Genomic DNA, 18276 nt, shown 5'->3' with positions numbered 1-18276 from the left:
TGAGGCATGTGTTGGAAGAGTCCACTGGCATGCCTTCAAGGGTCACAGGGAAGCCTCTTCCATTGAAATTAAAAATTTAGTTTTCTTTAGCAGCTTTTTAATAAACAAGATTTCCATTTGACCCACATTAGAATCTTGCTTTGTTGAGATTTAGAAAGAAGTTTGTCCTTGCAAAAGAGCACTAAGAACTGTTAATATTCAGACTGGATTGCTGTAGTGATTAGATATCATTCTCATTTGAGTTTCAGCTCAAGATGAACATAGTTTCTTCCTCATCTCAAGACGTTCTTCTCGAAGAGACACCTTTCTTCCTCTCAGAGGCAGCAGCCTTCATAGACTTTAATGCCCTTTAAATGAAGGGATTTTCAATCAAACCTGCATTGGGCAAAGTGCTCCAAGGACTCATCAGGCATGGGTTTATACCAGACCACCTAAAATGCAGATGCGTGCAGACTGGCTTTAACGCCTGCTACGCCAGGTGCTGGTAGTGGTGTGAGCTATGGCAGCCTGAAGAACCGTGTGAGTGAACTATTTCTGTATTCACACTGCTCCTTGCACATTTTCTGCAGATTGATGACCCCTGAACTGCCATACAACTGCCATGCCCTGAGCTAGCTTACAACCAGCCCCTATAATGCCATGCATTTGCAGAAGTGTGCAAATGTAAGGTGGTGGGATCTCCATCATTACCATCATCTCTCATGTTGCCATGCTGCAATTGTACATATTCAATTACTTAGGGCTGAAGTTAAGAAGGGATCTTAGATTTTACAAGCATTTCTGCAGAGCCACGTGCATATAATCAAAGCTTTATAATGAAAGATAAAACTCATACATGCAATGCTTATTTATTTATTTTTTTTTTTAATTGCTGTTATATTTATTCAATTTAATTCAGTTTAAAAGAATGGAGCAAGGATACTCCAGGCATTGCAACACTGAAGTTAGTTCTGAGACAGCTAGTTAGGAGGCAGAACTATGGGGCACAAAGCAGCATAATGTGTTGGTGCCCACATTAGAGGAAGCAGCAAGGTAAAATACATGTGAAATTCTACAAGAGGTTGCTAAACATTCTCAGAAGGATAAAATTAGCTCCCACAGAGCTTCCACATGAACACAGCAATGTGCTGCTGGGAATGGAGCTAACTCCAGCACTTGTGAAGCTACCAATCACATTACAGATATATCCCTGGTTTTAAGGCCACAACATAACCCAGCAGAAATTTGTAGATCCAGAGCTGTAGATCTGATGGATTAGGACAAGTCCAATTGTTCTCCACTTCAGGATAAAATCAGGTAAGAAATTCACTTGCAGTTGGTTTCTCAGAAATCCCAGCAATAATCCTGTCTTACTATATTGCCTCAGGACATGGTGGAAAACAGTTCTTAAGGAGTTTCAGTAAGCAGACATTACCCAATGCTTTACTATATGAAAAGCTCGTATAGCAGCTGGGCTCGCCGCACAAAACACAGCTTTACACAGGAACAGCACCACTTCCCTCTCCCTCCTGACAAACCATCTTGTGCTTGGCTAACAGCGCTGACTCCCCTCCTTCCAGCAAGCGTTGCAGCTCTCCTGCAGCCAAATGGCTGACACAGCAGACATAACTACAAAAAAGCTGTGTAGACTGAAGCTCAGTTTTACGGACTTTGTGTAAATAAGCTACGTGAGAAAACTACACGCATTCATAAATTATTCTGAGTAGCTATCTTCAGGATAAGACATTTCATAAGCAGTGCTAAGTTCCCTTTTACAGTGTAAAGGATTTCGTACACCAGCACCAGTGTAGCAATTTGTTATGTACAACACATTTCTATTGCTGCCTTACTGCTCTAATTCTATTGAGAAGTATCTGTACTCTCAATGACCTGGTTTGTAATGGGAGTCAGGAATTACAGATTAAAACAGTTGAGCTAAAATATCCTTTATCTTTTCAACCAAACTATGAGTGGCTCTTGTATTGGAAAAAAAAAAAAAAATATATATATATATATATATATATAAATATATAAATAAATAAATGGTCCTTTGAAGAGATTATAAATATGTATTAGGAATTAAAATTTTAGTCCTCTTGATTAAAATTGATGGAAATCCCCCCGATTCCCCACAGTCAGCATTAAATGAACATTAAGAAACACTTGAAAGCATGAACCTAAGTTGTCAGTCCAATGTGATGGTTTTATCATTACAACCTACTCATTACTTTTAATATTTGAATAAAAAGACAACATGAAAGCAAGAATTTACTTCTTGCTTCTGTAGCTCTCTTGCAGAGCCAGAATCACAATATCTATGTCTGGCTCCTGCCCAAGGCCAGAAGTGTCAGATGCTCCTAGGCATTTCTTTAGTTGCTGCACCACTTTACTCACATCTGAGTTTTATACATCGTTCTCGACTCAGATGAACACCTTATAAGCCATAACAGTTATCACTTGCCTTACATGAATTGAAACAACTTAAAAAGGAAGCTTAAGATTTGAGTTGATCTTAATTTAGACAAAATAGAAACTGATGTAAGAGATGTAAATGGTCTTTACAGACCAATGGAGTTAATTAATTTCTGAACTCCATTGTCAGTTTAGAAATTCAGTGATCTTTGGGTAGATTTAGACCTTTGGCACTGCAAAAATTCACTCAATAGATTTTAAACCAAAAAGCATTTTACTGGAAAATCTCACAATTTCTTTTAATTTGCAGAAGCTTATGCAATTTTTTTAAAGACCCATTATGTGATGTTTCCATGTTCATACGGTGGATACTCTTTAAAAATATGTTTTTAGATGAAAAACATGCTTAGAGGAACAACATTAAAAACCATTAAGACCATGAGATGGATGTGCAGCTCAGTGATGCACTAAGCCAAATTAAATAGCTTGCTGTTTCCAGCAGGACGGGCCCACTGCCCATTCCCCTTTCCTCGCAGCTGGTCTGGCTCTTAGCAGAGCCCTGGGGCAAGGCGATTCAGCTCACCCAGCTGGGAGCAAAAGGAGCCCAGCCAGAAACAGCAAACAAGCAAACAGGGGGGAGCAAGCAGTGAGCCACCCCAAGGGGCTGCTAGAAGTATCTAACACTGCAGACAGAATTAGATCTCAAATAAGTAAGAACTCCCACATCTTGCAATGAACATTTCAAATTTCCATAGTACATCATCTAACTCTAACTTAAAGTAGTGGGACCAGCTCCTTGGTTAAGATTCATGATGAGCACTTAATTGGCACTTGGGACTTGAACATCTTCCCAGAAACACCTACAAATCAAACACTGCAAAACGACAGAAGGACTGCATATTTCGTTTATGAATTCAAACAAAGACACTGGTTTTACGCTACACTACATAGAAAAATGCTCTCTAATCCCCTGAAAGATTGGTATTTGGGGCATTTTTATATGAACTTTTGCAGTTGGACAAGCAAAGAATTAGCCACAGGTTCAAGCCCTCTGCTGAAACAGTCACTTCATCTGAAAATGAGCACGGTTCAGCTCTTTTCTCTGTACAATTCAGACCTGAACCTCGACATTCATCACCTCTGAGCACAGGTGATCTCCAGACAGGTGGTAGTTTATACAGCATGGAGTAACCAGCTCTGTCAGCAGCTGCTCAGACTCACCCAACCGAAACTGGACACCAGTCTGCTGAGTAGATTGCTCACTTGCTTTATGGAAGACAAGACTAAACCCCCCAGCTGGGATCAGCAACAACAAAAATTTGAACCTTTGCTTCCTGCATGGGTTGCTTATACATTAAATGATTAACTAGCCCAAGGTGGGTAAGTCTGACCTTTATTTCAGCTAGAAATCAAAACCTGTATTATTCCTACAGATGCTGAGCTGCAAGAACTCAAACATTTTCCAGCATAAAACATTTCACTGAGAGGTTTCCAGCTGGCTCCAGTGTCGTGTTCAAAGTTCAGACTTTTTAATCACAATGTCTTTAAAATAATAAATAAAATAAAAATAATATTAATAAAATAAATACATAAATACATTCTTTATTTGACTAGGAAATGTTGATAGGATTTTATTTAAACTTTCCTCCTATCACTGTTACACTTCCTATTAGGTCGAAAAATGCACAGGATGCGGTACTATACAGGAATCTACAAAATCTACCAAAATACATTCAAATGTCAAATAGGTCACGCTACACTTCGTGCAATGAGTTTTCTTACTGCTGCACATCCTCACGGTGTTTTACCAACAGGCATGTGATATATGCCTTTCTTAAAATAACACTTACTAGTCCATAGGACTTGTATGCTATTGCATGCTTTAGGTTGTAAACTTGAAAATAGTATGAACTGTGGTTAGTTACTTTTTCTCAGAAAATGCAAATGTTTTTACTATCCTACTGTGGCAGATAGTAGTCTCAGAAGCATACTCTAACCTTGGAATACAAACTTGAGGGTTGTTTTTAAAGTTCATGTTTATTTTCATTGGCCTCTCTCTTAAGTAGACAAGTGGTTTTTTTTGCAGAAGCACACCAATTACATCAGCCATTCCTGGTTTATACATGTCACAAATTTCTCTATGAAAAAACAGACCAGCTATGGAGTTTAAACACTGGCATGCACATAATACCTGAAGATAAAAAATATTTTCTAGGGCATATCCCCTGAATTAGGTGCCAGTGTGGTCATTTTTAGCACTTTGTCTTGCTTACTTACTGCTTGTACTGAAGAGCTCCATAAAGCAGCTGGTGAGAGAGGCTTGGTTGGACCACTTGTGAACAGTTTTACCTAAACCAGATTCATCCATGAACTACAGCTTGGGCTCCAAGTGCTGCCTCTAACCCAGTATAATCAGGAGGAACCCCATGACCACCCCAGCTCACCTCTTCATTCAATAGTTTCTGCAGAGAAGCAAGAGAGCTCTGCCTGCACGCACACCAGCATGTGCTCTCCACCGTCCCTGGCCTATACCATGGCATAGAAGGATAGCCTAATACATCTATTACAAGCTCCTTTCCCTCATGCTGTCATTGCGAGACCTGTTTCTCATGCAGAGGTCCATGCACTGGAAAAAAAAAATATAAAATAATAATAATAATAAAAAAAAAACACACGTCTGCCGTCTGCTCAGACCATGCTGCAGCCCTTTGTACCAGTTTATATAAGCTTATTAATATTAGTAAGACCTAATGCCAGGGATTTTGTCTCTGACCAAAGGAATCCTAACCTAAGGCATATATTTTTTTTCTGACCTATCTACTCAACATGAAAATTGCACTGCTGCACACACTTAAATTCTACAGATTAAAAAGATAATCCTTCTTCCTCTTCAGGCAGTATGAAACTTGCTTTCAACACCAAAATTATCCAAGTTCACCTACCATTAGTGTGTTAAAGGAACTGAGGAAGAAAAGCAAACAGATGACAAAACGCTTGGATTTAATGTTTTAGGAAATGCTTGCGTATTATGATTGCAAACACAGGCATTGCTGTATCACATCAGAACATCAGACCCAATCAGTGCTGCACATCCAACCACTCAAATTACCCTGGTGTTCCAGCAGCTCACTGCTCTGACTGTACTGGTACTACTCAATTACATTCAGAGCAAATACTTTCTGATCAAGCAGGTAAATAAAGCCAGAATCAAGCCCACAGCTCTAGCTCTGCCCCCAAAACACATCTCCCTCTGTGAGAGATTCACTTCAGAGTAATGCCAATGCACTGTTGTGCGCAGCTCGAAATCCATACTGAGCTGAACAGTCTGACAATTAGCAGCTGAACAAAGGTGAACGTTTCCTCATCTCTAATAACACCAAGATGCGGGCAACTAGCCAAGAAGCTGATTCATCCAACAGAAGCATACACACAACTCCTGCAAGTGCTTCTGAAGAGCACACCACTATTTTCAGTAAGCACATATGGAAACTAAATAAGTCTCAGGTTGCATTCAGGTGCAAAAGGTTGACAGAGTTCAAACATGCAGTCCCAAGTAGCTGCAGCTTGGGCAGCCCTTGGTATTGACCCAGGAACTTCAACTGCAGCTGCCCACCTGCACACAAAACAGATTGCACAGAGGTGTTTGTTCAGCTAAACATTAAGTCTATTCAAAACCATTTATGAATACACACCAAGGATTTCTTTAGAAATGAGCCTAATTTATATCAGGCTTAACCTTCAAAGCTATTGTTATTATGCCATTAAGTTTGAGCAACCATGTGTTGAAAATGTGTGTATAGCCTTTGTTATGCAGTTAGATTCTCTACTCATCTGTGGAACAACCCCATAAACGTTTCTGCAGCCTATAGATTAAGTAACAAAGGATGTACTTGTGTCGTACCAACCAGCATCACGCAGCCATTCTCAGCTGCAGTTACAAAATTTCTTTCTGGGATTACAGAGCACAATTTTCACACATACCCATGCGACTACATATTACCATCCTGAAATGAAATTTAGTAACTGAAAAGCCTCAATCATTTTTGTAAGCTTTATTCCGCTTCTTTTACATCAGCTTTAATTTGAAGAATAGACTCAAATGTACAGCGCATTTCAAGAATTCTGTCAGCAGTACCCAACAGAAATCTCTGTTTAACAGCCTCTGCTGTCCAGCATCAATAAATTAAATCTCTTTGTACCAGCTTTAGAAAAGCTTTATTTGTGTATTTCATATTAGTGGAAGTTTATCTTTGATCTCTACTTTAGCAGAGCTCATACATATTGCTAATAAATTGGCACATTTGGGAACGGTTGTTTTTCAACAGAACTAATCTTCTTGCATTCCAGAACAAGCTTACCCCAAAGGTCCCTCCTGTGCCTGATCCCACAAACTGTAGGCAGGGAGGGATCTCAAAAGCAGTCTGGATAATCCCCCTTCCTGCTTCAAGGCAGAAGAGTGACTTCCATTTAAGTGATGCCTCGCTGGCAGTTCTTACCCTCTCTTAAAATAATCATTCTCTTCTTTACACTGCTCAAAACCAACCTATTCATTTTTTTCCTTTCACAGATTCTGCTTGATTGTTCTCAATGTGTACATGTTCATCCATTTGAATGATGTCTCTCTTGTAGAATCATAGAATCATTAAGGTTGGAAAAGACCTCCAAGATCATCTGGTCCAACTATCCCTCTACTACCAATGTCACCCACTAAACCATGTCCCTAAGCACTAAGTCCAACCTTGTATGGGGCGTATGACCCACAAAAGTAATATGTTTATAAGTTCTACACATAGTATATGAAAGGAAATTCTTAGATGTTCATTTTAGGATAGTTATAGGCAATGTATTCTATTATGGTTGTTAACATTTAGTGGAACACTTTTATTCTTGTCCATCACTGGTCAACAAAGTCTTCTTTATTGTATTTCTGATCATATGGCTACAATGACTTTATTAGAAATGTTTCCACAGACAAGGAATTTTTACTATGATTTATTATTTTCAACTTATTCAGATTATTTTAACTCAGTACTGACCATCTCCCATCTGTTACAGAGGAAAGGGCAAATGTTTACCACATATGTTCTAAAATTATGTTTATCTGCTCAAACAGTGGAAATCCCATTTTTTGTATACAGCACAACTACTTGGTAGTCCTCTGTGTCAGAACAGGAAAAGATGTCTCCTTGTTTTCATGAGAGACTTGAAGGTGATTGTAAATTATGAGGTGTACCATTAACACAAAAACTTATTCCACCACGTTAATTAAGATGAACTCTCTCTATTTTTCATTTCAGATGAAGGGCGGCTATTATTCTCAACTGTGACTCTGTAACTTTGAAATATAGTCTCTTAGGAACTGTGAGCAGATTTAACCATGAATAACTAAATGTGCCTAGATACATGAAGTTATATTTAACTATCTCCCCAGATAATTAGATTGGGGAACCTGAATCATATGGCTAGATTAATTAAGATAAAGCAGGACATTTGTAGTAATTAAGTTAGCTATTTGGTCTCCTTTCTAGTGCAAGGAATCAAAGATGACTGGCACTTTAGACTGCGTATGCCCCACAAATAAGGTCCTACCAAAGCCAGACAGCACAGAAAACTCCAGCGGACAGTCTCATTTTATTTGTTTGCTTTAAGAAGAAGACTCAAGTGACCAGAAGAGCTCCTTCCCTGGGGGAGTCCCTGACACTGCTCAGAGGAGAGAAGGTTTCTGGAGCTGGCAGGGTGGGACAGACAGGAGATGCAGGCTGGGAACCTGCAGCTCAGGAACAGAACCATGAAAATGCTGGGGGCAGCTTGTAGCGGACCCATGGTCAGGCCCCAGAGGTGCTGGAAAGGAGCTTCAAAAGCAGGGAGGATTGAGAATTTGCTGCAACTCGAAAAACCACCAGGTACTTGAAACCAAACCTGTGCTTTAGAAAAAAGGCATAAATATTTGCCATCATGAACTCATTTGGCTTGAACATGACCAAATGACCCATCTTGCTGGCATTCATAATGAATTTGCACAGCAGTTGTGTTGTTGTCTCCATCACTTATGGATGTGATGCTTTATCTGGGCACAATGAAAATCTCAAGCAATTGGAAGTAGATCCGAAGAAAGGTTTCTCCATGAAAGATGCTCAGGCCTTTGTGGCTGTGACAACTACCGGCCTTCATGTGATATGCAGCCCAGAAAAGCCCCAGCTTAACAGACAAGCTTTCTCTATTATAATAGCAAGTATTCCATGTCCACCCACCCCCTCCCAAAAAAAAAAAAACAACGTGTTTTGCACCTCACTAATGTAGTTTAATTCTGATCTTGTGGCAAGTTGTTTAATGTCCTACAGGAATCAAACAAATCTAGTTCTTCTTGAAAATAAGACTGGCAAGGCAAGCTACCACAGATTTATTTTTTTTTCACTTAGTCATGAGCCCTTTTTTGCTTAAAAATAAAACACCATTAAAAAAATTAAAAAAAAAAAATCCAATTCCCTTGCACTCAGCAGAAGGAGAAACCACATGAATATTTTTTTTTTTTAAGCAATAAAAAGTTAGAAGTGTTGAATGCTTTTGGCTGGAAGAACTCCAAGATGTCTATATTGTCATAGGATTTGCATAAAATACTTTTTAAGATCAAGTTCTCGTGTTGATATGATCTCACTTTAGTGCACATCTAGATTTGGGAACCCTCCATGCAAACAGTGGGGGTCCTGTAACATTATTAGTTTTAGAGCTTAAAATTAAAGTTTTTAAAGGCATTCTGTACTCATATTCCTGCTTATTACAAAGGAATGAGACTACACTTAAAGTTTATGCCATAGACCTTACTGCATTCTGTGTATCTGCTAATGCACATATTGCATGTTAATGTGCAATTAGTGAGATCTTCTGTGAAATGTGTTGTGTTAGTTCCCAGCTGTAAATATGGACTTCTAGAAAGGATAACCAAAAGAAATGGCAACATAACCAGTGTGATAATTTAACAGAAAAACTATCTGCAATGTTATTACAAGGAAGGGTGCAGAGCCAAAGTTAGCTGAAAAAAAAAAAAATAATAATAAAAAATGAATGAAAAGTACTAGCTTGAAGACCTTTGAATTCTTTTTACTGTGACACATTTACAAATACATGGTATGCACAGAGATATATAAGATGTATCCCAACATGTTAAAATACAAAGTTCCTATAAGAAAGTATATCAAATGGCTTCTTTAACCAGGAGCAACCATGCCAAAGAGCTTTCTGTTTGAAGTAGAAAGGAAATAAAAGCTGCTGAGATAAATATTTCTATTCTCAGACCATAAATTTACGGTCATTGTTTCAAAGCAAACTCATGGACAGGGTTTTTTTCCATACCACAAATCTGTTAGTGCAGAACTGGTGAGCTATTTCACTACTCCTCCTTCACTACTTGTTGCTTCTCTGTTTTAGTTGTTGAGAGGCTCGGATGCTCAGTCAATGACTGTGGGAGGGCACGCAAAGCCACTTTGTGCCCCTTAACACCATCCTCCATGTACCACTCCATGTCAGAACAGAGGAGGCAAGTATTTTAAGTTGTTATGTTTAGCCTGCTTCAAGCAGGAGAAATCCATTATATTTATCATTTGTTGACTGGATATGGTTTCTCCACAATGCTTTGTTGGCAGCATCGTTTCAAGAGATGTTTACAAAACAAATATGTGAAGGTGATTTGCAGTGTAGTTTGAATCCTTGGTAACAGAAGCTACGTCTGTACTGAAGGCCACTTTCAAGACATCATGGTTTTGTGGATTGCCATTGTCACTCTATTGCTTGGTCAGGCATGAGAGACCGTGAGGAGCACCACGCTCCTCTTATCATTGCCATCAATAATTTGTTCATAAAGCCATCATCAAACAGCTTGTCCAGAGGAGAGAATGACAACTGAACTTTCACTGACCTAATAATTGTTCTAGTGCTTACAAAAACGTTGTTGTAATATTAGTTCTCTTGAGCACTGTTGTAGATTTTAATATTACATGCACTGGAAAAGAGTACATGCAGGTGACCTATTATATTTGACTGCACAATAGGGCTGCATGTACTTTGCTTGGTTCTAAAAGCACTATTCATTAAGACAATGTCACCAGTCCAAGGCAACTGCATGTAAAGCTTGGGCCACTATGCTGAAAGCTAAATGCTACTCTAAATATCACCTATGGAGCCTAGCACTGAGAAAATCACCAAAATGGTTATTTTAGCAATTACAAGACTCGTTGGAACATCAGACGACCACAAGCAGCTTAAAACAGGTTCTGCTGATCCTTCTGAACTGTAGGATGGTCTTCTTCAAGATGAAGATCCATGAGGTGGGAAAGAAGAAATGCAAACAGAGTGCAGGAACAGAGAATGGATAAGTTCTTCTTATCCCATAAACTGCAGGCATCAGATCCATCAGAAAAAAAATTGTCTGCATGGACAACTCCTTGTCACACTCCTTGAGCTCCCACATCCTACATGCAGCTTTCTAGAGGCATCAGGATGCCCTTGGCTGTGAATCCTGGAGTTATGCAGAGCATACACAAGCTGCAGCAGGAAAGGTAAGAGGTTCCACATTTGCTTCAGTCTGCTAATTTAGGGACTTGAATTAGAGGCTCAGATCCCAAGCAATCAAGTACACTGTGGAGGCTTCACTGACAACACATACTCCTAGTGAAAATTCCTTGTAAAACAAAGCTACGAACCACCACTGTGTTCTACTGCCTCTCAATGAAAAGATGGAAAGGAAGAAGCTGGGAAATCTGGCCAGGTTCTCGTTATTACTCCCTGGGGACCTGTAGTCTCCCTCCCTTCACACGGCTTGCAGATCTCCAAATGAAAGTAAAACTCAGCAGGCAGCTCTTCTCACAGACACCTCAGTGAGACCAGCTGTCCCCAGCACAGGCTGTTCATTCACTGGTGCCGAGCACACACCCAGGGCTGAGCAATGCTGCTGGAGGAGCACCAGCCCCACTCTCTCAGCCCATCTGCTTCAGAAACCTGTTTAGAGTACCTAGCAAATCCTCCCTATTTGCCTCAGCTTTTGTGGTGAAAGCAAGAAACCCAGAAGAGCTGCTTTCGCCATCTCAGAGCTCACTGAATTTGCTTCCTCCCACCAGCTCAGCCCAACCAGCAGCAGAAGTCAGTCATGCACTTACCAGTGCTGGCCAAAGCACAAGCAGCAGGAAACTTTGCTTACTAATGGGGAATGCCATAATCATCTGACCATCACGTCTAATGGTGACAGCATTCATCCTCTCTGTTTCCAGATTCCTAGTTTTGTACCACCTTTAGCCTGTTTTGTTGTTTTGTTTTTCTCCCAGAATGACGTGCTTAACTGCTCTGAGGAACTGTGATTACAGGAAGCTGATGTAGCATTTCTCAGGCTCCAGCCTATCTTGGATAAACAGATGTACATGATGTACATGACATGTTTGTCATGATTTTACCCTCCCATGCTGACTGCATGTTTGTAACTGTGGGTTTTCACTACATCTTGATTTGGTCTTGTTTTGTGTGTGCTTTTCTAAAGTAGATAGTGAAAGAGACATGTATCAGTTCCGTTATTGTTGATCTGTTCTATTTTGTCTAATGCTGCTTCATTCGTTCTCCATAGTTCAGCAATCATCTTAAATTTGTCTAGCAAATACAAATCTACAGCAAACTACTATGTGACCATCCACTTTATCTTAAAACAGTTAATAACATCAAGCTGTAATTTTGAATAGAAGCCTCTCCTTCAGCAACCAATCCCTCAAGGAAAACAGAAACAGCAGAAAATAAACTGATAAAACTGGCTCTAGCCTTTGAAGGGCTTATACTCTACATCCCATTGTGTATTTAAGGTCTGTTGAAACAGAAGATGGCCAACAGCCCCCTGATTTCACTACTTGTATAGGAGCAGCTTCCATTTGTCAGGTAAAGACATGATGGCATACATTTCTGCCATTAAAAGTAATCCTATGGCAAGCTTTCCCACTACAGTCATTTGGCTTTTGCTTGGAGTAAAAAGCTTTGCTTCAGTGTTGCGTTGACATTCTCCTCATGCCAACGCGTAGGTACTACTACCAGCACCATGACCTCATTAGCAAACATCTATCAACACACCTCTGTAAGTAGCAGAAGGTAGGTAGTTGAGGCCCAATCTTACTACACATTCAGTCGTTAATCAAAATGAAGCTCCCACCATCAGACATACTGTTTGCATTAAGCACCAAGGACACACTGCTTTAAACAACTGCTAGGGAATCGTACACAAAATTACATCTTTTGAAAATACATTCAAATCCCTATAGGATATTAAAAATAATAATAATAATAATAAAAATAATAATAATAATAATAAAAAAGAATTAACAAAAATAATAATAAAATCCCTGGATCAGCAGATCATAATCATACGTGTCACTACGTACAAGGCTAAAATCTAAACTAGACAACATGTGCCCAAAAAACACATGTCTAGCCCAGCAGCTACAGTACCGGTGAGGTACTTGGCAGTCGACACCCCACAAGTCCGGTCAACGGTGCAGCCTGCTGCAGTTTGACTGCAGAACCCAACACCAAACACATCAAAAGAGATCTGCCCCTGATTTATATCCTAAGACAGAAGGGTTTTATTAATAAAACTGTTTCCTCAGACTTAAATTCCATTAACCGTACTTAACAGGGAGTTACTACACATCTTGCCCCCAGGCAAAACCTGACGGCTCCACATGTGTTAAAAATTAGTATCTCTTTACATTTATTGGTGTGCTGAAAAAAAGTCAAAGGATTTTATTTTCAGATTCTGGCAAGTCAGTAATCTTTCATGTTTGAGGAATCACATTGCTATCAATCAGTTTCTATTTTGAACTTACACATTTTCATATCACAAATATCAACCGATAGCTACGTTTTTATACGAACCACATTTCTCCATCTTGATGCAAGAAGCTTAGCTGGCATCATGCTTTTAAGAAAGGCAGCTGTGTGATACAAGATGCCGTAGAGAAGACTTTAATGTTCATTCCATCCTGCACGAGGTGCTTTTCCCCTTCTTCCCTCTGCATTTTTTTAAATCTTGAAAGCATTTCCTACTAATGCATGAAACCTCTATTATGCTGCATATGGTTTCTATTTTCAAGTCTCTAATGCTTTCAGGAATTTCTTTGATTTCTCTAGTTGTTACTTCATTCTTGTCATTACTGATTGACACAAAAGAAATAACCCAAGCCCCTCCTAAGATTTCCTTCTCTAGTTATGAAGCTGTCTTGATGCAGACAGTACTTCAAAATGGCCTGCCTTTACTGCCCCTGCAGGAAAGAAGGTAGGGCCTTGAATATTGGTTGATAAGTCTCTGTTGCATTCGAATAGCATCCCCTTTTTCTTACTTGAAGCACTCAGGCTTAAATCATTAAATTTGCAGAGCACCCAGGGACACTACATTCACACCTAAAGACCTAAATCAAGACCCAAGTCAAGTCCAAGGATTTTCACATAAATCTGTATATACAAATTCCTGGAAAGAAAAACTCTGAAATTATTGTATTCAAAACTATGTGACATCAACATGAAACATAAAGTTTCCAAGTAGTTAGTAGCTCAATGGTAGTCAAAGCCTTGCAAAGAACCTCTCCCACGATTTCATGGCAAAGCCTGCTTCTGCCCTGCAGCCTGTTCTTTGTGCCAGCTTCTGTCCCTCTGCATGCCCCATTGGGACATGTGTGGATGCCAGCACAAGAGAAGAATTTTGCATTGTTTGGTCTGAAGCTGTCTTGTACACAGGAGGCTCTGCTGAAGGACTTCACGGTTCACTGCATGGGGCAAAGCTACCACTGGAACACAGCACAAATACAAGGAGCTTCACTCAGAAAATACGATTTATTCCAGAGGCTTAATGTCGAAAGACCAAAACTGACAAATACATAAGGACAGACAGTTCTAATCAGTTGTGAAATTATGGGGTGTGCACTCTGTAATCTCAGGGAAAGGGTATGCTCCAAAGGTGTGCCACTTTCTGAGATAAATCTGCCTGTTAGTACCAGGTTGCTTTAGTGGGCGTTGCATTTCAGATGCTAAGAGGCACCGAAAGAGAAGAAGGGAAAAAAAAAACAACAACACACACAAAAAAAAAAAAAAAAAAAAAAAAAAAAACACCTGGTCACTGCTTCACGCAATAACTGGGCCAGTAGTTTTACCAGTTTTAATGCCAATTCCTTTTCAACTGGATGTGAGGATATGATACTCTCAGAGATTCATATCAACAGAAGAAACTGCTGCATGATTGCTTTTTGGCAGCTATGTATAAACAAATTCCCCAAATTACACAATCGGCTATCTCACACATGAAGCATACAAGAATAGACAGAGCCACCAAGAATTTCCCCTCTTTGGGTTTATTCCATCCACAGCACAGCCAGTGCTCTCCAGCAAAACTACAACAGCCACGCCAAAAGGAGGTATTTGCTGCATACAATCCCATCGGCTGGTCGATCACAAAGCAAAGCTCCTCGCTTGTCCAACGCTTCATGCCATGAGGAGCAGGCAGAGCAAAGCGTAAAAAAAAAAACACCTCTGGTCACATCCTGGCTGCATTCCTCTCCCCCTCCTACCCCCAGCTAGAGCTTGGGGGCTGTGAGCAACATCCTCGAAGGCACAAAGGAATCCGCAGGTATGGAGAGCAGCAGCAGCAGAGCAGATGCCGCATCTCCCTGCGTATGGCACTCCCAGCTCACGGTCCTGAGTGCTCAAGGGACAAACCCACCGTGCCTGAAGCTTGCCCGTGGCTCTGGGCAGCACCTGGCAGGCAGAGAAGCAGCTCTGCCACAGGTTTGAGGGCTCTGATGGCTGTGCTTCTCCAGAAGTGGCCTTCACTGGAAACACCAAGTGGTCGCAGCTGGAGGCCCCAGGGTGTGCGCTCTGCAGCTCACGTCCGCAGCCCCAGAGGGGAAGCAGCAAAACCCCACAGCCGCCCTCCATGTGGGAGCCCGCTTGTGAGATTCTTTTGTCATCTTTGAGCTTGGCGAGTGTATCGTTTCTCTGCGAGCAGAGCCTCGCAGGTTGCCAGCTGGCAAAATTTCCCACTTCACAACAGGCTGCAGGAGAGCTGCAGGACCCGGCGCCCCAGTCCTGAGCACGGGCCCCACTGGGGAATAAGGGGGGCGGAGGAGGAACGGGCAGCGGTGCCAACCCCGAGGTGCAGCCATCGGAACAAAAGAGCTTTCAAGATGTCGCACTGGCAGGATCCTCCCGGGGAGGGCGAGCAGAGGGGGATGCTCCAGAGGCCGCCCGGCAGCCGGGAGCGCTGCTGGCTCCCCCTAGGTGGAAGCGGGGCTTCTCCGCGACATCCCTCGCGTGGCACTGAACCGCAGCGCATAAATCACAGCCCCCCCCCCCCCCCACGCCCCTCCGCCGAAAGGCCCCCCCCGTGCACGGCCCTGCCGAGCGGGTGCCGCAGCCGAGCACCCCCCTACCCGCAGGAGGGGCAGCGCCGCCCGCCCGCCCTCGCCCCATTTTCCGCGCTCGCTCCCTCGGGGCACAGCGAGAGGGGCCGAGGGGGTTCGGGAGCCCCCCGGGGAAAAAGGAGGGGCTGCGGGGGGGGGGGGCGCCTTTGTTCCTCCCCATCCCCATCCTCGGCGGGGCGGGCCCCGCGCATGCGCCGGGCAGAGACAAAGGAAGGGGCGGCTGCGCCCCCCCGGCGGCGGGGAGCCCCCCCGCGACCCCCACCGCACCCCGGCTCCCCCCCAGGGCCGTGCCGGGGGCGTTTGGGACACGCGAGTGCGTGGGGAGAGGCGGCACGTCGTGGGGGAAGAGGGGCACGGCTCCAGGGGGGCGCAGCTTCCTCGCTAGGGGGGAGGGTGGAGTGTGATAAATTGGGGGGAGGGAAGGGGGGGTAAATATGTCGGGAGAAGGCACTCGATGAATATTCATGGCCGAGCGCATCCGGGCGCTGCTCCCGCAGCACCGGCACGGCACCGGCACGACACCCGTGGGCTGCCGCGCCCACGCGTGGTGGTGGCGGCGTGGGCAGCCCCCGCCCGAGAACCAGCGCCTGGGTGCCGGACACAATGGGGAGATAATGGGGGAATATGGGGAGGAATGGGGACCGCCGCCCCCCGGCGCGGAGCGGAGCCCCCCGCGGCACCGCCGCCCCTATGGGGGGCCGGGCTCGGCCGCCCCCGGGCTTCGTTTTTCGGCCCCCTCCCCTCGGGAGCGGACCCCAGGCGGCGAGAGGGAACGGGGTGCAAAAGCCTCTTACACCCCCCTCCCCTCTTTTTTTTTTTTTTATTTTATTATTTTATTCCATTTTTCTTCCCACCACACCCATGGCTTCCCGCCACCCCCCAGGGAACGCGCGATCGGGGCGTTTAAATTCCTCGGAAATCCCGTTTTGTGCCTCGAAGGAATTCGGTGCCCGGCGCCTTCCCTCTCGAGGAACCCCGCTCCTCGCAGCACCGCACCCCAAACGCGCCGGGGGAGGCAGCCCCCAACCCCACCACCCACACCACCACCACCACCCCCTCCCCCCAGCTTCAGGAGCCCCTCTCCCCACACCTGAGACACCGGGGGGGGGGGAATAATAATTAAAAATAAAAATAAAGGCAAGACTCTCCGGTTCTGCCCCGCAAACGGCACGAGCGGGGCTCCCCGCGTGTTACCTTGCGTTCCTCTCCTCCGTGCCCCTCTCGTGTCCGCGTGTGGCCGTGTCACCGAGCGCCCCGGGTGGCCCCGTGCCCGCTCGCCCCGCTCCGAGCGCTGCGGCTCCCCCGCTCGCCGCCCGGCACTGGAGTGCCTGGTGCCTGCTGGAGCAATGCCGCCGCTACCGCGGCTGCTGCCTCTGCATTTCTCGCTCTCTCTCCCCCTCCCTCTTTCCCTCCCTTCCCCCTCCTACCCCCCCCCTTCTCTCTCTGTGACAGTCTGTGGGCAGTTCAAAAGCCACCCGCACTTATTTATTTATTTCGGGGGCTCGCTGCGCTGCGCGGAGCTCACGCTTAGGGGGCGCACGGAGACGGGGGTTTGCGGGGGTCCGCAGCCGCACCTTGCATCCTTAATCCCCCCATCCCCCCAAAAAAAACCACACCCAAAGCCTCGGGGGAAGAAGGAGCCCGTCGGGGATGGGAAGGGGAGAGGGGTTTGCCCCGAAAAATCTGTGTGCTGTGATGCCGAAGGCATTGAGGAGGGGGCGCTGAGCCGGGGGAACAAAGGGGACGGGGGACAGCGAAGGGGTGGACGCGGGGAGAGGGAGAAGAGACCCAGCCCTGGGGCGCTCCAGCAGCTGAGGGGCGACCCCGAGCATCGCGGGGCCGGGGGGCTGGGGGGGAACGGGGACATTTCCTCGCCGTGGGGCGGGAGGGGCGCGGCCGGGCGGGGACAAAATGGAGGGGGGGGCTCAGGCAAGGGGGAAGGGGAGGCGGTTTTGCTGCAGGGTGGTAGCGTGGGCTTGCGAGGAGGAGCCCCCCCCCCCCCCCGCTCCCCGAGGGCGATGCGGTGCGGTGCGGGGAGGGGGCGAGCAGCCGCGGCAACAGGGACGAGCCCCCAAATGTCGCACATCCTCGTGTGCCCGCCCTCATTTCAGTCTCCCCACCATCACCACCCCCTCACACACACCCTTTCTTTTTCTTTTTTTTTTTTTTTTTTTTTCCTTTAAAAAGCCCCATCTCCGCATCCCGGCTCCCCCCGGCGGCCTAAGCTCCGCTCCGCAGCCGTGCCACGCCTGCCCAAACGAAGCGGAGGGGCCGGCCCGGCGTTTTCCGTCAAATTGGGGTAATCGAGGAAAAAAAGAGAAGGGAGACCAAAATAAAAAATAAAATTAAGCGGGGGCCAGCGGGAGCGGAGCAGAGCCGAGGGCGAAATCCTGCTCCGCAGCCCAGCCGGAGCCTCGCCGACCCGGTATCTACCGGGCGGGCGGGCGGG

The 18276-nt window shown here is 44.7% G+C and overlaps 1 protein-coding gene across 1 annotated transcript in view; it reads right to left on the bottom strand.

Annotated features, from left to right (window-relative positions):
- The window catches only part of BASP1 (brain abundant membrane attached signal protein 1), a 52353-nt gene extending 35173 nt beyond the window's left edge, over nucleotides 1–17180 (bottom strand). The window contains exon 1 of the mRNA XM_082755055.1: nucleotides 17022–17180. The gene's annotated coding sequence lies outside the window, so the exon portion shown is untranslated. The remainder of the gene's footprint in view (nucleotides 1–17021) is intronic.
- Nucleotides 17181–18276: the final 1096 nt, after the last annotated feature.

The sequence above is a fragment of the Aythya marila genome (assembly GCF_965140915.1).
Source record: "Aythya marila genome assembly, chromosome: 2".
Classification (NCBI taxonomy): domain Eukaryota; kingdom Metazoa; phylum Chordata; class Aves; order Anseriformes; family Anatidae; genus Aythya; species Aythya marila.
The sequence above is the reverse complement of the archived record's forward strand: the minus strand, read 5'-3'. Positions and strand labels throughout refer to the sequence as shown.